A 21,565-nucleotide genomic window follows, 5' to 3' on the forward strand; every position below is an offset into this window, starting at 1 on the left:
TGATACAGGGTACTTGATACAGTGTATTCAATATTGGCTTCACTGGAGGAGACAGAGGGTGATGACAGACGGCTACTTTAGTGACTGGAAGCCAGTGTCCAGTGGTGTACCCCAAGGATCTGTGCTGGGCCCCCTATTGTTTATCATTTATATAAACGACATACATGAGTATGTGGGGGGTAGGATCAGTAACTTTGTGGATGACACAAAGATTGGCCAGGTGGTTAACAATGAGGTTGAATGTTTGGGTACAGAAAGATATAGAGGAGATGCTCAAATGGGCAGAAAAGTGGAAGATGGAATTAAACCCTGTAAAGTGTGAGGTGACACACTTGGAAGGAATAATTTGACAAGGAAGTATTCAATGAATGGCCTGACATTCCAAGGAACAAAGGGACCTTTGGTCAATAGGGCGGTGAAAAAGGCACCTGGGACACTTGCCTTTATCAAACGAGGAATAGATTACAAAAGGAGGGAGGTCATGTTGGAGTTATATATAGAACTTTGGTGAGGCCACAGCTGGAGTACTGTGTGCAATTCTGGTTGCCACATTATAGGAAGGATGCGATTGCACTGGAGGGAGTGCAGAAGCGATTCACCAGGATGTTGCCTGGGATGGAACATTTAAGTTATGAAGAGCGGATGGATAGGCTTGGGTTATTTACACTAGAGCAGAGAAGACTGAGGGACGACCTGATTGAGGTGTACAAGACTATGAGGGGCATGGACAGGGTGGTTAGAGAGCAGCTGTTCCCCTTAATTGAAGGGTCAGTTATGAGGGAACAAGTTGAAGGTGAGGGGCAGAAGGCATTATTCTGTGATTTTATCACCCAATACCTAAATATACTCCGTAAGAAGTCTTACAACACCAGGTTAAAGTCCAACAGGTTTGTTTCAAACACGAGCTTTCGGAGCACGGCTCCTTCTTCAGGTGAATGGAAAGGCTTGTTCCAGAAATGTTTATATAGACACAGTCAGAGATGCCCCGGAATGCGAGCACCTGCAGGCAATCAAATCATCAAAGATGCAGAGAGAGAGGTAACTCCAGGTTAAAGAGGTGTGAATTGTCCCAAGCCAGTTCAGTCGGTAGGCCTCTGCAAGTCCAGGCTTGTTGGTGGGGGCCGAATGTAATGCGACATGAATCCCAGATCCCGGTTGAGTCCGCATTCATGCGTGCGGAACTTAGCTATAAGTTTTTGCTCAGCAATTTTGCGTTGTCGCGTCTCCTGAAGGCCTCCTTGTAGAATGCTGACCCGGAGATCAGAGGCTGAATGTCCTTGACTGCTGAAGTGTTCCCCAACTGGAAGGGAACAGTCCTGCCTGTTGATAGTCGCACGATGCCCGTTTATTCGTTGTCGCAGTGTCTGCATGGTCTCGCCAATGTACCACGCTTCGGGACATCCTTTCCTGCAGCGTATGAGGTAGACTACATTGGTCGAGTCGCACGAGTATGCGCCGCGTACCTGGTGGGTGGTGTTTCCACGTGTAATGGTGGTGTCCATGTCGATGATCTGGCATGTCTTGCAGAGATTACCCTGGCAGGGTTTTGTGGTGTTGTGGTTGCTGTTCTGAAGGCTGGGTAATTTGCTGCAAACAATGGTTTGTTTGAGGTTGCACGGTTGTTTGAAGGCCAGTAGTGGGGGTGTGGGGATGACCTTGGCAAGATGTCCATCCTCGCTGATGATGTGTTGGAGGCTGCGAAGAAGATGTCGTAGTTTCTCCGCCCCAGGAAAGTACTGGACGACGAAGGCATCGATGACATTTTTTTCCTTTGGACCCACGGCGAGACATCACTGAAACGACTACACGATGACATCAATAAGTTCCATCCCACCATCAAACTCACCATGGACTAGTCTCCAAATTCAGTTCCATTCTTGGACACACTCGTCTCCATCAAGGACGGTCACCTCAGCACCTCGCTTTACCGCAAGCCCACAGATAATCTCACGATGCTCCACCTCTCCAGCTTTCACCCGAAACACATTAAAGAAGCCATCCCCTATGGACAAGCCCTCCGTATACACAGGATCTGCTCAGACAAGGAGGAGCGCAACAGACACCTACAGATGCTGAAAGATGCCCTCGTACGAACGGGATATGGCGCTCGACTCATTGATCGACAGTTCCACCGCGCCACAGCAAAAAACCGCACCGACCTCCTCAGAAGACAAACACGGGACACCACTGACAGAGTACCCTTCGTCGTCCAGTACTTTCCTGGGGCGGAGAAACTACGACATCTTCTTCGCAGCCTCCAACACATCATCAGCGAGGATGGACATCTTGCCAAGGTCATCCCCACACCCCCACTACTGGCCTTCAAACAACCGCGCAACCTCAAACAAACCATTGTTTGCAGCAAATTACCCAGCCTTCAGAACAGCAACCACAACACCACAAAACCCTGCCAGGGTAATCTCTGCAAGACATGCCAGATCATCGACATGGACACCACCATTACACGTGGAAACACCACCCACCAGGTACGCGGCGCATACTCGTGCGACTCGACCAATGTAGTCTACCTCATACGCTGCAGGAAAGGATGTCCCGAAGCGTGGTACATTGGCGAGACCATGCAGACACTGCGACAACGAATAAACGGGCATCGTGCGACTATCAACAGGCAGGACTGTTCCCTTCCAGTTGGGGAACACTTCAGCAGTCAAGGACATTCAGCCTCTGATCTCCGGGTCAGCATTCTACAAGGAGGCCTTCAGGAGACGCGACAACGCAAAATTGCTGAGCAAAAACTTATAGCTAAGTTCCGCACGCATGAATGAGGACTCAACCGGGATCTGGGATTCATGTCGCATTACATTCGGCCCCCACCAACAAGCCTGGACTTGCAGAGGCCTACCGACTGAACTGGCTTGGGACAATTCACACCTCTTTAACCTGGAGTTACCTCTCTCTCTGCATCTTTGATGATTTGATTGCCTGCAGGTGCTCGCATTCCGGGGCATCTCTGACTGTGTCTATATAAACATTTCTGGAACAAGCCTTTCCATTCACCTGAAGAAGGAGCCGTGCTCCGAAAGCTCGTGTTTGAAACAAACCTGTTGGACTTTAACCTGGTGTTGTAAGACTTCTTACTGTGCTCACCCCAGTCCAACGCCGGCATCTCCACATCATAAATATACTCCAACAATCAATTTGAGGAAAACCTTTTTGGTTTTGCAGGACGTGCAGGTTAGGTGGATTGGCCATGTTAAATTGCCCTTAGTGACCAAAAAAAGTAAGATGGGGTTATTGGGTTACGGGGATAGGATGGAAGTGAGGGCTTAAGTGGGTCGGTGCAGACTCGATGGACCGAATGGCCTCCTTCTGCACTGTATGTTCTATGTGCCCAGAGAGTGGTGACGGTCTGGAATGCACCGCCTGGGAGGCTGGTAGAGGCGGGTTGCCTCACATCCTTTAAAAGTACCTGGATAAGCATTTGGCATGTCATAACATTTAAGGCTATGGGCCAAGTGCTGGCAAATGGGAGGTAGGGAGGTCAGGTGTTTTTCATGTGTCGGTGCAGACTCGAAGGGCCGAAGGGCTTTTTCTGCACAGCATTATTCTGTGATTCTGTGATTTTATCACCCAATACCTAAATATACTCCAACAATCTTCAATCTCATTTTCTCTTGAATAAATCACCCGGCTGATTAAATAACTGGACACGGTTCTTCAACTCTGACCCCTTGAGCGCCAAGTTAACAATGAGGGAGATGTGGAGAAAGGGAGAGACTGAGGGAGGTAAAGAGCTCCACAGTGTTGAGGGCCAGGGGAGGAATAAGTTAATGTAACAGGCTGTGCTCGACGTCTTCATTTCAACTATGTGAGGATGAGAAAAGTAAATGTATGACGTATTTGCAGCTGAGAAGGAACAAGGGGGGAAGTTTGTGGGACGATTACTTGGTTTCTTTTGGCCTACTGATGAACACAATAACAGAAAGAAAAGCTCAGATGGAGAGAGAATTGGGAGGTGCCAGGAGATTCAAGTCTGATTGGACTTTCAATTACAGAACAATTACCGAGTAAATAAGTGCAGGAATCTCTCAAGTTAATGGAAAAGGTTCAGAGGATGACCACAAACTCAGCACACAGAGAGTGTATTTCCCACAAATACATCAAGCAAAATATCTCCATCTATGGTCCATTCACTAGTTATTTTAATGGGGATCTCTAGACTATCATGTACTTGGTGAATGAGTATCACACAGATAAAGGAGATGTGCTCTGGGCCATTGAGAGAATATTGTTTAGGATGCTGATGGGAATAATATGGATGTTCCTTGGAACACCTTCTCTCTCTCTTCTGGAATCATGTCAGAGAGTGCTGACAAATATCCACCTCCATGTTGCTTTTGCTCTGGAGGTGCGGATCATCTTTGTATGCGGCGCAATGGTTAGCACTGAGACTACGGCGCTGACGACCTGGGTTCGAATCCTGGCCCTGAGTCACAGTCCGTGTGGAGTTTGCACATTCTCCCCATGTCTGCATGGGTTTCACCCCCACAACCCAAAGATGTGCTGGTTAGGTAGATTGGCCACACTAAATTGCCCCTTAATTGGAAAAAAAAATTGGGTACTCTAAATTTTAAAAAAAATCTTTGTTGGTGGTGCATTCATCCAGTTTGCAAGACTCTTTGTCGACCTCTATCTGATTCACCATCACTCTTTCACATCAGCATCAGACTCCCCATGAAATTCTGACTGTCTCTTGCTGATCTTGGCCAGCAGACTTCTTTCAGTCTTGGATTTTACCAGCACTAATAGTTTGAATGTCCAAGATTCTTCACTTTTTACCTCAAAAACTACAGCCAGAATTTTACACTCTCCCTCCCATCCCAGCAGGTTCTAAGGTGGGGGGAGCATGAAACTGCATGGATGGGATTCCCTCCAAAATCTCACTGCCACGCCCCCCCCCCCCCCACACCTGGTCGTGATTTAATGCTGGGGCAGGCAAAGCCTCAGATGAGAAGCCCAGGTGAATGACAGATTGGTGTAGGAAACCCTGAATTGAACAGAGTTTGATCTTGGGTGTGAAATGGGGGTGGGGGCGGTGTGGCCTCCATCAGAAACCTCCTTCCGACTGGGGGTGTCCTCCCCTGATGGCTTGGTGACCCCCGCTGAGGCCCCAATCATACCCATCCTACAATCCCCACCCTGGAATCCCTGCTATTAACCTCTTCTCCAGTTCCTGGCACTTGGTTCCAGGCAGCTCCTTGCAATGCCTCTTCTGGCCACTGCAGCACTGTTCCTGGAGGGACTGGAAAGCTGGCGGTCAAAAAGATCACGAGGCACAAGAGGCAGAGCCGCCAGGGACAGGCCAGAGGGCAAGCGGATAACCAGAGGGAGCAACATTATCTGCCGGTTAATACACGCTGGGACCAACACTGGGGGACAGCTGAGGCAGATCGGCCAAATTGGGGGACACACATAAGTAGATGTAAATATTTATGGTGATCTTTGTTTATGCTTTCTTTCTCGCTCTTTGGCTTTTTGTAAATTTTCATCTTTGCTTGATATTATGCGCAGTTATGAAACTTGTAATTTAACGTAAGAACTGAAATGTGTAACTTTTAAAAATAAATTTAGAGTACCCAATTATTTTTTCCAATTAAGGGGCAATTTAAAATGGCCAATCTACCTACCCTGCACATCTTTGGGTTGTGGGGGTGAAACCCACGCAGACACGGGGAGAATGTGCAAACTCCACACGGACAGTGACCCAGGGCCGGGATTTGAACCCGGGTCCTCAGCGCTGTAGGCAGCAATGCTAACCACTGTGCCACCGTGCTGCCCTGAAATGTGTAACATAATGTTTTTATTGGTTTTCACATTTTAATTTAATAAAACACATACAACCAGTGAGCAGCTACACCGAGATGGTCAAATCACATAAGGATGGAGCATGTCTCCATTTCAACTTCAGAGCACTCAGCAGAATTGGATTTGCACCCATGATGATTAGAAGTCCAATTGCCTTGAACGAGAATGAAGAAGGAAAAAGGTTGGATTGATCGAACGTCATTTAAACAATGTATTTGTATAAATCCAACACTTATTAGTTAATGTTTATTAAAAGTTGTTGTTTAAAAGCACTCAGGTCTGAATCAAACAAAGATTATTGTTACCAGAATGATAAAACCTTTGGTGCCATCGTAACCAAATCCACCAACAAACAGCAATGTGCTAATGACTAGCTGAACCGGCATTTCACATTATTGGTTATGGATGAACATTGGCTGAGGCAGCATGAGAATACCAGGAGAGTTCCCCTGCTTTGAATGGGGCTGCAGGATTGCTTCCATTATCTGAGAATGCAGTCGGGGGGTCTGTGAGCCGCTCAAAAAGCAACATTCCTGACAATGCAGCACTCCCTCAGTGTTACTAGGCCTAGCTTATCTGCTCAAGTCTGTGCAATAGGGCTTGAGCACACAGCCTTCTAACTAGGGTGCCAACTCCAGCTGGACATAGGGGCTGGTTTAGCACACTGGGCTAAACCACTGGCTTTTAAAGCAGACCAAGGCAGGCCAGCAGCATGGTTCAATTCCCGTACCAGCCTCCCCGAACAGGCACTGGAATGTGGCGACTAGGGGCTTTTCATAGTAACTTCATTGAAGCCTACTCGTGAGAATAAGCGATTTTCATTTCATTTCCATGACATGACAGAGCTCCCAGAAGTCACATCACGGAAAGTCGGTGGCATGGTGTGGGTGGGTGAAACTTGTTTTCCTGTTGGAGAAATCGAAGCAACAATGAGATGCCCATGCCTGACACTCCATTACGTCGCTCTTCTGCACGGCCACGAACGAGACTCCTCACAATCGCTTGTTTGTCTTCCCCAGGAAGTCCACCTCTGGGGTCTCGCTTCCACGTTGGCTGACGACTCCGGGACCAGTTCTACTCCGGAGGCACGGGAGGAGCCATAAGACGGACCCTCTAGTCGAGAGGGTCCAGCTGCTGCATGCGAACCCCCAATACGCCTACATCGAGCACCTCAACGGAATGGAAAACAGTTTCCCTGTGAGACCTGGCACCCGCTGGCTCTCCCACTGACGCCCCCCCCCCCCCCCCCCCCCCCTTACCGGCGCTCCCCTCCCTGCACCGGCTGCTGACTCAGATAGTGCCCCCCCCCCGTGCGCCGGCACCAATCACCCTAGTCACTCCGGATACCACCCCTGTTCCAACACGGGAAAAGGCTCAGACCACCATGCTCCCAGATATACTCCCACTGAAGAGGCCCGTGTCCCCCGCACAACCACCGGAGCTGAGAAGGTCAACAAGGACAATCAGACCACCCAAATGACTGGACATGTAATTCCACTTCACCCCCGACGGACTCTGTGTTTTCTTTTAAAACAGGAGGTGAATGTGATGAATAAAGGTCATTTCTTCCTCCTCGTGTGCGAGGCTGAGCCTCATTCAATTTAAGGTGCTGCATAGAGCTCACATGACGGGGACAAGGATGAGCCGGTTCTTTGGGGGTGAGGACAGGTGTGTCAGATGTCTGGGAAGCCCAGCAAACCATGTGCATATGTTCTGGGCATGTCCGGTGCTGGAAGGGTTCTGGAAGGGGGGTGGCAAGGACGGTGTCGAAGGTGGTGGGGTCCAGGGTCAAACCAGGATGGGGGCTTGCGATCTTTGGGGTCGGGGTAGAACCGGGGGTACAGGAGGCTAGGGAGGCCGGAATACTGGCCTTTGCGTCCCTAGTGGCTCGACGAAGGATATTAATTCAATGGAAGGACGCGAGGCCTCCAAGCGTTGAAACTTGGATTAACGATATGGCTAGCTATATTCAGCTAGAAAGGATCAAATTTGCCCTCAGAGGGTCGGTACAGGGATTCTCCAGGCGGTGGCAACCTTTCCTTGACTTTTTAGATCAGAGATAGACGTTCGGGGTCATGGCAGCAGCAACCCGGGGGGGGGGGGGGCAGCAAGGGTCGTGGGGGGACAGGCACGACTGTAACGCGGGCAAGTCTGCTCGCTGCTCATGTCTGAAACTGTAGGCTGCCTTGTTTGTTAAGTTGTTGCCTGGGGGGGGGGGGGGGGGGAGGACTGGTGCGCGCGAGAGGGCGGGCGAGGGAGGGATATTTGCCTAGAGGGATTGTGTTGTAAATAATTTAAAAATTAGTAGGGGTAAATGTTTGTATGGAAAAACTCTTTCAATAAAAATTATTTAAAAAAAAAAAGAATGTGATGAATGATTACTGCACCTTTAATGTAATGATCCCTTTAAGACTGGGTTTGGAACCCTGGGGGACTCCGCCTTCAGCTCCACCCCCCCAGGGAGCCATATATAAGGTAATGTTCAGTGGGCCATGTGCAGTGAGCACACTTCTCGGTAGCTGTCTGGTTCTCTGCTAATTAAATTGAGATACCCTCAATTACAACTCGAGAGAGATGATTGGTAATACAAAGGCTTTAATTAGCAGAGAACCAGACAGCTACCGAGAAGTGTGCTCACTGCACATGGCCCACTGAACATTACCTTATATATGGCTCCCTGGGGGGGGGGGGGGGGGGCTGAAGGCGGTCTTAAAGGGATCATTACATTAAAGGTGCAGTAATCATTCATCACAGACAATAATCTTAAAATTAGAGCTATACCGACTAAAGGGTGCTCCACTGTAAACCGCTAGTTCCTGATAATCAGCTTTTAGATCGAGCCTGCCGACAAATTGGACTTCTTGGCACCAATGTTACCATTAAACTGATACCATGTGTGAGGGCACCGTAGTAAGTTGCACAGGCCTTTCTCCTGTGTTAAATACATGGAAAGAGCAACTGCAAAAACATTAAAAGATAGGACGTACTGAATAAAATGGGCCCAAAAACAACATTTGGGGATGCAGACAAGCCTGCAATCTCCACTGTGACATCAAACGTCTTTCTCCAAAACATCTGATCACTTTTTCCTGAACAGTCACCAGAAAACGGCTTTGAGAACTGCTGATTGTTGACACATGAAGCAAAACACTGGGGCAATGCAGTGCCAGCTACATCATCAAATATGGCAGACCAAAGAATCACAGAAAAGATCACACCCCCTCCACTGAGCCCCCGACTTCACTGCACCCCACCCCTTCACTGCTCTCCTACTCCACTCCCCCCATCCCATTCCATCACTCCCCCCACCCCATCACTCCCCCCACTCCCATCACCCCCCCACCCCACTCCCATCACCCCCCCACCCCACTCCCATCACTCTCCCTCCACCCCACTCCCATCACTCCCCCACACCCCTCCCATCACTCCCCCTTCCCACTCCCATCACACACCCCCACCCCACTCCCATCACTCCCCCCCCCCCCCACTCCCATCACTCCCCCCACCCCACTCCCATCACTCCCCCCACACCCACTCCCATCACTCCCCCCCACCCCCCACTCCCATCACTCCCCCCCCACCCCACTCCCCTCTCCATCACTCCCCCTCCCCACTCCCATCACACCCCCCACTCCACTCCCATCACTCCCACCCCCCCACTCCCATCAACCCCCCCCCACCCCAACTCCCAGTCACTCCCCACCCAACCCCACGCCCTCACCCCCCCGCCCCATCCCTCCCCCCACTCCCATCACACTCCCCACCCCACTCCCATCACTCCCCCCCCCCACTCCACTCCAATCACTCCCCCCCACCCCGCTCCCCTCTCCCCAGTCCCATCAATCCCCCCACCCCACTCCCATCACTCCCCCTCCCCACTCCCATCACTCCCCCCACCCCACTCCCATCACTCCCCCCACCCCACTCCCATCACTCCCCCACCACCCCACTCCCATCACTCCCCCCTCACCCCACTCCCATCACTCCCCCCCACCCCACTCCCATCACTCCCCCCCACCCCACTCCATCACTCCCCATCCCCACTCCCATCACTCCCCCACCCCACTCCCATCACTCCCCCCCCACTCCCATCACTCCCCCCTCACCCCACTCCCATCACTCCTCCCCACCCAACTCCCATCACTCATCCCCACCCCACTCCCATCACTCCCCCCCCACCCCACTCCCATCACTCCCCCCACCCCACTTTCATCACTGAGTCACCTCCCCTTCACTGCGACCTTACTAAACTACCATCACTGAGCCCCCTTCACTGAGCCCCTTTACTGAACTCCCTTCACTGAACCTCTCACTCCCCTTTCATCTGTAAAACCCTGTCAAAATCCCCTAAGCTTCGGACATCCCAAAACATATAGACATGGTTCGCTGGACCTTCCGCACATCTCGCACACCTGTCCTCTATCCCAAAGAACTTGCTCATCCGGGCCACCGTCATGTGAGCCCAGTGAATGACCTTAAACTGAATCAGGCTGAGCCTGGCACATGATGTGGACGTGTTGACTCTGCTTAACGTATCCGCCCAAAGACCTGCCTCTATCTCCCCCCAGCTCATCTTCCCTTTTCGCTTTAGCTCCTCTGTTTGCATTTCCTCCGACTCGATGAGTTCTTTATAAATATCAGAGACCTTCCCCTCTCCCAACCCCGTTCTGGAAACTACCCTGTCCTGTATTCCTCCTGGCGGTAGGAACAGAAAGGTCGAAACTTGCCTTCGCAGAAAATCTGTACCTACAGATATCTGAATCCATTTCCTGCTGCCAGTTCAAAATTATCCTCTAAATCAGGGGTGGGCAAACTTTTCCGTGCAAGGGCCACATTCAGAAATTCACAATTCACAAAGGGCCGCATAGTATATTAAGTAAAATAATTACTTCACCCGGTTATGATTCTGGGCGCCTCATATAGAACATAGAACAGTACAGCACAGAACAGGCCCTTCGGCCCTCGACGTTGTGCCGAGCAATGATCACCCTACTCAAGCCAACGTATCCACCCTATACCAGTAAGTAACCCAACAGCCCCCCCCCATTAACCTTAAAAAAAATTAAAAAAAAAAAAAAATTAAAAAAAAAAAATTTTTTTTTTTTTTTTTAATGACTTGGTGGGCCGCAGAAATACCTTTGGCGGGCCGCATGCGGCCCGCGGGCCGTAGTTTGCCCACCCCTGCTCTAAATCCTTCAAACAGGGGAAGCTCCCATCTATAAATAGATCCCCCATCCCCTCAATCACTGCTCTCTGCCATCTCCAAAACCCCCCATCCAGCCTTCCTGGTACAAACCGATGGATATTGCCGATTGGAGCCCAGACCGATGCTCCCTCCACTCTCAGATGCTTCCTCCACTGTCCCCAGACTCTCAGGGCTGTCACTACCACCAGGCTTGTGGAATATCGGGCCGGCGAGAACGGCAGAGGTGCCGTTATCACTGCCCCCAAACTTGTGTACTTGCATGATGCCGCCTCTACTCGCTCCCATACCGACACCTCCCTCCCACTACCCACTTCCTAATCATGGCTATATTTGCCGCCCACTAATAATTGCTAAAGTTCAACAGCGCCAACCCATCCTCCCCTCGGGTACGGTCCAGCAACACTTTCTTCACTCACGGGGTTTTACCCGCCCACACAAAGCCCAAAATCACCTGATTCACCCGTTTAAAACAGGCCCTTGGGATAAAGATGGGGAGACTGAAAAACAAACAGAAACCTCAGGAGAACCATCATTTTCACGGTCTGTACTCTCCCTGCCAGTGACAGCGGGAGCATGTCCCACCTTCAAAAGTCCTCCTTCATCTAGTCTATCAGCCGGGTCAAATTTAGTTTATGTAACAGCCCCAGTCCCGTGCCACCTGGATTCCCAAATAACGAAAGCTCCCTCCCACCACTCTGAACGGCAGCTCTCCCAGTCTCCTCTCCTGTCCCCTTGCCTGGATCGCAAACATCTCGCTATTCCTCATATTCAATTTGTACCGCGAAAATCGGCCAAATTTCCCTAAAATCCTCATAATCTCTCCCACCCCCCCAACGGGTCGGAAATAGGAAATATACAGGAGCAGGCGTATAGTAAGTCCCTGTGTTCTCCCCCCCCCCCCCCCCCCCCCCCCCCGGACCAACCCCTTCCAGTCCCTTGAAGCTCTTAGCCCCATCGCCAGTGGCTCTATGGCCAAAGCGAACAGCAGTGGGGAGAGGGGGCAACCTTGCCTAGTCCCCCGGTGCAGTTTAAAATAGTGCGCGTCAACCAATTTGTTCTGACACTGGTGCCTGGTACAACAACCGGATCCAATCAATAAAGCCCCGCCCAAACCCGAACTGCCCCAGCACCTCCCACAAATAGTTCCATTCCACCCGATCAAAGGCCTTTTCTGCGTCCATCGCGACCACTACTTCCACCTGTCTCCCCTCTGGGGGCAACATGAAATGAAATGAAAATGAAAATCGCTTATTGTCACGAGTAGACTTCAACAAAGTTACTGTGAAAAGCCCCTAGTCGCCATATTCCGGCGCCTGTCCGGGGAGGCTGGTACGGGAATCGAACCGTGCTGCTGGCCTGCTTGGTCTGCTTTAAAAGCCAGCAATTTAGTCGAGTGAGCTAAACCAGCCCCTTTTAACGTTGGCCGTTAGCTGCCTGCCCTTAACAAACCCCGCCCGGTCCTCCCCATCATCTCTGGGACACAATCTTGTATCCTTGAGGCCAAGATTTTATCCAACAGTTTGGCATCAACATTCAATAGGAAGATTGGTCTGTATGTCCTGCATAGCTAAGGGTCCTTCTCCCGCTTCAGGATCAATGAGATTGAGGACTGTGACATTGTCTTGGGGAGAGCACCGCACACCCGAGCCTCATTAAATGCCCTCACCAGCAGTGGGCCCAGCATCTCAGAGAACTTTTTGTAAAATTCCTCTGGGTAGCCGTCCGGTCCCGGGGCCTTACCCAACTGCAAGGCCTCCAGCCCCTCTGCTATTTCTTCAATCCCTATCGGGGCTCCCAGCCCATTCACCAACCGTTCCTCCACCCTTGGAAATTTCAGCCCTCCCAGAAACTGCCTCATCCCTTCCACCACAGCTGCGAGTTCGAACTCATATGGCCTGCTGTAAAACTCCTTAAACACCCCGTTCACCTCTGCTGGGTCCAAGGCCGTGTTCCCAGCTCTGTTCTTCATTCTACCCATCTCCCTGGCCGCCTCCCTTTTCCTTAGCTGGTGTGCAAGCATTCTGCTAGCCTTCTCCCCATACTCATATATCGCCCCCCCCCCCCCTCATCTTCCTCAGCTGCTCCACTGCCTTTCCCGTAGACAAGAGACCAAACTCCATCTGTAGCTTCCGCCACTCATTCAATAACCCTGCCACTGGGGCCTCCGAGTATCTCCTGTCTACCTGGCGTATTTCCCCAACCAACCTATCTATCTCTGCTCTCTCCACCTTCATCCTGTGGACCTGTATCGATATTAGCTCCCCTCTAACCACTGCATTCAGCGCTCTCAAACCATTGCTGGTTGCCCTGGAATTCTTGACTCTTGAGAATGTCAAATTTGAACTAAGGGGAAGGATGGAGGGGTTCTACAATTCATGGGCGTTATTCATTATGCACTTTCGAGAATTGGATTACATCGAACATTAGTTGGGCAGGGTGCTGAGAGGGTTGGGGGGAGGTGCACTGTATGTGTTAATGGTGACTATGGGTGATTCCTGATTCTTTTTGTCATTTGTTTATGTTAACATGCGGGCTAAGGTTTGGGAGTTTGGTGGGAGGATGGGATTGTTGTTATTGATATGGGGATTGACATCACATTCGTTACTGATTGTTGTTTATTGTTGGGTGTAAATTTGGGAGAAAATGTGAAAAAGGAGAATTAAAATATTTTTCAAAAAACTAATATGATTTTTCTATATTGCCAAATGGTTTTGTGACGTTAGCCATCTTGAAACCTCAAATATGTCAGATAATACTGCCCAACACACACAGTGAATCCAGTTCAGCAAACCACAGCTTACAGGAGTGAATTATTTTTGCAAGATACTTTTTTTTGCATGGTGGATGAAGCGGATGTCTTTAGTTAAAGAAAGTTGATAGAATTACAGCAGAAAGATTGAGAGATAAAGCAGTTGTATCAGAAAGCATATACAGAAATATAATCTGAGTGTTACGCCAGTGTATTATTACATTAGAAAGAAAGAACAATACAGCACAGCCCTTCAGCCCTCCAAGCCTGTGCCGATCACGTGTTCTATCTAGACTGTATCCTTCTATACCCTGTCTGTTTATGTTTCTATCCAGATATGCCTTAAAGGTTGCCAATCTATCTGCCTCAATCACCTCACATGGCAGTGCATTCCAGGCCACCACCACCCTCTGTGTAAAACATCTCCACTGAACTAACTTGTGCCCCTTGTAATTGTCATTTCTGCCCTTGGAAAACACCTCCAACTCCACACACACAGTGACCTGGGGCCGGGATCGAACCCAGGACCGTGGCGCCGTGAGACAGCAGTGCTAACCACTGTGCCAGCCCTGGTAGGTGCGTTCATAAAATGGCTCCAAACAGGTTAACCCCACAGTCTGTAAATCCTAATGGCAGGTGGTTAAGAGTGGGAAGGTTTCCTGGTCAACCATGCTGCAGAAGGAACAGCAAACTACACCAGTACTTTGTCCAGCCTAATCATGAACCAATCCAATGGAAGTCCATGGTCGCTAATGCCCCCTTAGGGCCTGGTAGCTGAAGGAGAGGATGGCACACGGGAAGATCACGTGTTGTCACCAATTATCCACCAGTACTGAATCAGTATGAGAATACACTAGCAGTATATCAGTTGCAGCTTAATTACGGTTTGTCTCTGCCTTCCTCTCCCGACTCTACGCTTCTCTTCTCCAGCTCTCCTTTTCTCCCTTTGACTGCCACTATTTCTTACATTTCTGTTCAAACTCTTGTTCATTCTTTTGGGACAAACTTGTTCAAACAAAAGAAGTCCCCAAAAAAGTGCAACGGCACCATCCAGACCGCTCTCTGAAGACTGTTGAACTTCAGCCAAGTTTGAAAAAAACATCCAAAACGTTTAGAATTGGAACAACAGCATGAAGAAATAATACAATATAATAATAACCTGTAAGTAATTCAAGGCCCCTTTAAATGTTGCTGGGGTTCTTTCTACCCTCAGAGGACAGGCAAGTGAAGTTGACACCACAACCAGATCAACCATGATCTTATTGAGTGGCGGAGCAGACTCGAAGGGCTGAATGGCCTATGCCTCTTTTTTTTTAATTTAGAGAACCCAATTGGGTTTCTTTTCCAATTAAGGGGCAATTTAGTGTCACCAATGCACTTACCGTGCACATCTTTGGATTGTGGGTGAGACCCATGCAGACATGGGGAGAATGTGCAAACACCACATGGACAGTGACCCGGGGCTGGGATCGAACCCGGGTCCTCGGCACCATGAGGCAGCAGTGCTAACCACTGCACCACCGTGCTGCCCCTTGAATGGCTTATTTGTGCTCCTAAATTCAAGTTTGTACTATAAGGGTCCTTCCTGTATATTCTTTTATTTCCCCTTTTATTTTTGCTGTTGCATTTTTGATCCATGGATGATTTATGGGCATGTGTCTTTAAGGCAGTCTGTACCTTTAATTCAAGTAGAGGATATCAGCAGCAGGAGAGATCACTCTGCTAGCCTATGCTGGTTCATACTGGAGCTGTGGACTGTCCGGCACCAATGTCAGAGACTGGCTGGAATTCAGTTTGATTCATTTGGTTGGTGGCCAATGAATTGGCCCAAAAGACTGTGTTCTGCCCGGTAACAGTGGTGATTGGATTTGATCCCACTGAAAGAATTTTCAGAGTCCCGAGGTTCCAGTTTGGCTTCAGTTTTGATCTGGCAGCCGGATTAAGAGATTTAACTAACTCTCACCAAAAAAATATCCAACTGATTCTCCAGAAGGTCACTGTGAGGGCTCTCTCTCTCTCCAGCCAGTCTGGGTATCGTTCTCTTGAGACTGCAGAGGCCTGAAGTCAAACCACAAGCTGAAAGCGAAGTTTGATGTGAAATAGAGCGTCTCTACAGAAAGGTAAGAAGCCTGAATGTGAACCTTGAGCTGAAGAGCCAGTTTGATGAGAAATTAAGTCTGCCCGTGAGTACTGTATTTTGTAAGCTGCAGGAACCCTAAATGAATGATTCTACAAAGACCCATACTGGCTGTAACTCAGAGACTTTAGCCAGCAAGGGTGTTGTGAGGAAAGTGTTCTAAAGAACCACCATCCGAAGCAAAGACTCTTAACTTTTGACTTTCATCCTTATTATCTTTTCATCCCCCCCCCCCCCCCCCCCATGTGTGTCTGTCTTGTGCGTGTGTGGGTAGAGAGTGGGACAACTGAAGTGGGTAGCAGGTATTAGTATGTTATTATCCAATTGTATTTACTTCATATTCCATGACAGTTCTTGGTATAAATAAAGTTATTTGTTTGTACGTACAAACCTGGTGACTGTAATCATTGGGCAGCCAAGAGCCAAAGACTTTGGGACTTTTTATAAGGATAATTGGTTAATTCATTTGTGTTGTGACTCCGGAACGAGTGGGGTTGGAATTGACCACACACTTTCCCAGGGTGTCGGAACAATACAGTCTGATGTCAGGTTAAGACATGGCATAGGCTGGAGCTCAAAGATTCAAAATGGCACCTCTGGTACCAGATCAGCATTTATGCTGATTGACATGGTTATTTGCCTGCTCTGTATCTTACAGGTGGTCACTGGGTACTCGGTAAATGCATGTCTCATTGGAAATGTGCGCAAGTGCTGCAGTCTAACACCCAGAACGCAGCTGCGTCTGAGCATGATTCCACCCCCCCATTTTATATCGAAATATAGAGCAAGGTTGCCATCTGCAGTCTGCTCAGAGGGACACATAATTGGACAATGAGTCGGGCATAAATGAGATCTCATTTTGCCCATTCTCTTCTCCCCACCTCCTAGGGTTTTTCCAATGAGGCGAACAGCCATAGCAGTGGGGGGGGGGGGGGCAACTGGAACTGTTAAGAGGAAGCCCAAAGGCCAATTTCAGGTACTCTTTGGGCCAGATTAGTGGGCCAGCCTCGACTTGCACAGGGAGCACACACAACACACCATGTTCCCAATTTACAGCCTGTGACCTCCTGAGCAGTTACTCCGCGAATCTCTAAATTGGTGGAGGAACTCAATCTCTATGCGTTTAAAAATATCCCCCCCCCAACTCAGGCAGAAGGGGAGAGAGAAGTTACAATAATACTCTTCAAGGCTATACTTGGAGTGTGTCTATAGGCCCATCACTCCCTCAGGTGCATGTGAGAGAATCCCCGGTCTGATTTGGAGAAGAAAGATAGTTCTCCCAGCTACCCTGGCCATTACTTAACCCTCAACCTATATCACGAAAACAGATTAATCAGTCTGTAGCACATTGCCCAGGAAATGGAAATATTGCTCCCTATTTGTGATAATAGAATACTGGGGAAGCTGAATACAAAGAGTGGAAAATGAGGGGGTCAAGAGAACCCTGGGGATCAATGAATTAGGGAGGATTCAGAATGACAAGGGGAAAGTCGGGAATGATGGGGGCAAGTTGAGAATGGGGGGGCAAGTCAACAAGGGGGCGGCAAGTCGAGAAGGGCTGCGATTGGGAAGGCGGCCTCTGCGAATGGGGCCTCGGAGAACGGGAATCTGTGAACGGAGGGTGATCTACGAACAGGGGCATCTATGAACGGGGGGGGCTCTACAAATGGGGGGTGGATCTACAAACGGGGGAATCTACAAATGGGGAATCGACGAACGGGGGGATCTACGAACGGTGGGGTATACGAACGGGTGGGTTTGCAAATTGGGTGGTCTGCAAACGTGATGTTTGTGAGCAGGGAGGCTCTGCGAATGGGGGGGATCTGCGAACTGGGGGGGTCTGTGAATGGGGGGGGTCTGTGAAGGGGGGTCTGCGAAGGGTGGGCTCTGCGAAGGGGGAGGCTCTGTGAACGGGAGACTCTGCAAATGGCGGAGATCTGCAAATAAGGGGGGCTCTGCGAACGAGGGGGCTCTGCGAACGAGGGGGGGCTCTGCGAACGGGGGGGGCTCTGCGAACGAGGGGGGGCTCTGCGAACGGGGGGGCTCTGCGAATGAGGGGGGGCTCTGCGAACGGGGGGGCTTTGCAAATGGGGGTGATGTGAGATTTGGGGGGATCCTAGAATGAAAAGATTGGCGAATGGGGGAATTTTAGAATGGGGGCATTTGAGAATGGTTAGTGATTAGTGAGAATTGGGTGTGATTATGAAGCAGAAGCTTTGAGAGTGTGGCGCAGGCTGATAAACTGCAAATGGGATGCTGCAAATCGAGTCTGAGAATAAGGGGCTGAGACTGGGGCTCGTATCTTCACAAACCACACTGCCACCACCAATTTCCCTTACTATCCAACTCGAACGCAGCCCAAACCATCCCCAGCTCTGCCAGTGAGAGGGTTTGTATGGCTGGGAGTCTGTTTCTATGACGGCAGAATATGACAGGACAAAGAATCAGCGATATATGTAAACTCCTTACTTTTCAATCATTCACAGCTTTCACCGTGATGATCTGAAGGTTGGTCACAAGAGGGCACAGTGACTACACGTTATCCCTGATCCAGGTTTAGATTTTGTGACAACAATGTGAGTTTCAATTTGGGTGAGAGAGAGAGATTAAATGTCTCACCCTCAGGACCAGCACGGTAGCAGTGTTCAGCACAATTGCTTCACAGCTCCAGGGTCCCATATGAAGGGATTGAACAGTTTTGGCCTATACTCTCTAGAGTTTAGAAGAATGAGAAGAGATCATAGAGGAACACAAGATGATAAAATATATGGATAAAGTACACGTGGAGCAGATGCATCCTCTTGTGGAGCATTCTACAATGAGAGGCCTTAGGATAAGAGGTAGCAAATTTAAAACAGAGTTGAAGAGAAACTACTTCCCCTAAAGGGTTGTCAAATCTGTGGAATTCGCTACCCCAGAGTGCGAACGGATGCTGGGACAGTTAAGGAGGAGTTAAGACACATTTTAATTTGGTAATAGGTTGAAAGATTATGGCGAATGGGCAAGACGGTGAAGTTAAGACCAGGGTGAGATCAGCCATGATAATAATGAAATTTTTTATTCATGTCACAAGTAGGTTACATTAATAGTGCAATGAAGTTACTTTGAAAATCCCCTAGTTGCCACACTCTGGCACCTGTTCAGGTACACCGAGGCAGAATTCAGAATGTCCAATTCACCTAACAAGCATGTCTTTTCGGGACTTGTGGGAGGAATACGGAGCGCCCGGAGGAAATCCACGTGCAGACTCCACTCAGACAGTGACCCAACCCGGGAATTGAACCCAGGTCCCTGCCGCTGTGAAGCAATAGTGCTAACCATCGTGCTACCATGCCACCCAGATTGAATGGTGGAACAGCATCCATGGGTCAAATAGCCTAATTCTGCTCCTATATCTTATGAACGTTTGAACTACACCTCCGTCTGCCGCAGTTCAAGAAGGCAACTCACCACCATGTTCTCAAGGAGCAATCAGGGATGGGTGATCAATGCTGGCCCAGACAGCAACATCCACATCCCGTAAATTAATTTAAAAATAGGGGATGCACGTGAGAGGCCTCAAAAGGTGTCAAATGATGAATATAGCACCATGTAGCCCAGCTCACCGAGTTGTGACGGATAGCAGGGAGAGTTCCAACTCTCTCACCAGCACAGCCTTCACATCAGGTCAAATGAGTGCACCAAGTTCTCTCTGAGAGAGATCTTTCATGAGAGGCCCTTACCATCTCTTGGCACAAGATGCTCAGACCTTGATTTGAACTCAGGAGATTCTCACCTTGACCGGCCTGGCAGGTGTCCCACATTCTACCATCAATGGTAGAAATCTGCCAAGTTTAGCTAACCATGAGGCTGGACAGTGCACACACCAAGCAGTTGCCCCCATGTTGTTGAGCAGGCGCCCAGTGCGAAGCCCTGCAGGGGACGTGAGGAAGCCTGACGCGCCGACGCAGAACGCGACACCGCGGCGTGAACGTGATGCGCCGACGCAGAACGCTACGAGGCGGCGTGAACGTGACGAGCCGACGCAGAACGCTACGCAGCGGCGTGAAACGTGACGCGCTGACGCAGAACGCTACGCAGCGGCGTGAAACGTGACGCGCCGACGCAGAACGCTACGCAGCGGCGTGAAACGTGACGCGCCGACGCAGAACGCTACGCAGCGGCGTGAAACGTGACGCGAACTTTCCGCGCTGACGCAGACGGCGCACGATGCCCTCGCGCCTTATAGTGGCTCCGTTACAAGATGGCGGATGTTTGAAAACAATGTTGTGATTTGCTGGACACATGGAGCCTCCGGCGCGCAAATCAACCGAGGCTGTGCCGGTAAGAAGCAGCCCGCGATTCACTGCCATGATAAGCGAGCTCGGGATCTCCCTCGTCCCGGAAGCAGTCAGGGGTGAGCAGCAAGGGCGGCTGACCGGGAGAGAGGGGAAGGGGAGCGCAGTTCCCTGGGGGAGAAGGGAGTCCCCGGTTGAGGGTGGCGAGAAGGGGGGAGTCCCTGGTGGGTACCCTGGAACGGGGGAGAGCAGTGTCTCCGAGGAGTGAGATATTCTGGAAAGTAGTCGTTCAGTCTGCGTTTATTCTCCTCTCCCCATTCTAGAGGAGACCACATTAGGAGCACCGATCATTATATAATCTTTATTGTTACAAGTGGGCTCACATTAACACTGCAATGAAGTTACTGTGAAAAGCCTCTAATCACTACATTCTGGCACCTGTTTGGGCACAGTGAGGGAGAATTCAGAATGTCCAATTCACCTCGCATCACTTTCAGCACTGGTGGAGCACCCGGAGGAAACCCACGCAGATACAGGGAGAATGTGCAGGCTCCACACAGACAGTGTCCCAAGTTGGGAATCGAAACTGGGACCTTGGAGCTGTGAAGCAACAGGGCTATTGTGGACCATATTGAAGGATGTGCAATTTCTCTGCTCCACTCTAACCTGCCTTTCTCTGAACTTGCTGTAATCTGTTCTCTTGGATCCAATCCTGAACTTGTGATCAAACCAGCTGACGGGTGTGGTGCCGAAACTGTCTGGCTTACTGACTCAGAGGCTGTGCGCCAACTCTCAAGACACTTCCTCCTACCTTCCCCAGGCCATGACCCCACCACCAAATATTAAGCCATTCTTTCCAAGACTCTCACTGACCTCGTCACCTCTGGAGATCTCGCCACAGCTTCAACATCCTAGTCGCCCAACCCTGGACAGCCCTCCCCAAAATCCACAAACAGAACTGCTCGAGTAAGCCCAGTGTGTTCCTGACCAACGGACCTCATTTCCTATCTTGATTCCACCATCTCTCTTATTTAGTCTCTTCCCATGTACAGACGTGATCCCTATGATGCCTTATGTCATATCAACAATTTCCAGTTTCTGAACCCTAAGCACCTCTTTATCACTATGGATGTCCTATATCTCCATTCCCCACCAAGAGGGTCTGAGAGCTTGCTTCCTTTTTAAAAAAAATAATTTTTATTCAAATTTTTCAACAACAAATTTTCTCCCAACAATAAAGTAAACAAGGTGTAGAAATAAACAAAAAGAGAAATCCCCCCCCAATACGAAGCAATAATTTAATAACTTCATAACAATACAAAAAAGAAGAAAATAGCGAACACACCATCGCAAAAACAAACCCCCTTAAC

At 49.7% G+C, this 21,565-nt stretch overlaps 1 protein-coding gene and 1 long non-coding RNA gene across 3 annotated transcripts in view; one reads left to right on the top strand and one right to left on the bottom strand.

The window, feature by feature from the left end:
* The window catches only part of LOC119973657, a 29,523-nt gene extending 9,679 nt beyond the window's left edge, over positions 1-19,844 (bottom strand). Inside the window, exon 1 of the long non-coding RNA XR_005462363.1 lies at positions 19,694-19,844. This is a non-coding gene — a long non-coding RNA (uncharacterized LOC119973657). The remainder of the gene's footprint in view (positions 1-19,693) is intronic.
* A 266-nt stretch (positions 19,845-20,110) lies between these two features.
* Positions 20,111-21,565, top strand: part of usp44 (ubiquitin specific peptidase 44) — a 95,408-nt gene continuing 93,953 nt past the window's right edge. For both annotated transcript variants that reach the window (XM_038810913.1, XM_038810915.1), the window contains exon 1: positions 20,111-20,241. The gene's annotated coding sequence lies outside the window, so the exon portion shown is untranslated. The remainder of the gene's footprint in view (positions 20,242-21,565) is intronic.

Source organism: Scyliorhinus canicula, chromosome 11 (assembly GCF_902713615.1).
Source record: "Scyliorhinus canicula chromosome 11, sScyCan1.1, whole genome shotgun sequence".
Classification (NCBI taxonomy): Eukaryota; Metazoa; Chordata; class Chondrichthyes; order Carcharhiniformes; family Scyliorhinidae; genus Scyliorhinus; species Scyliorhinus canicula.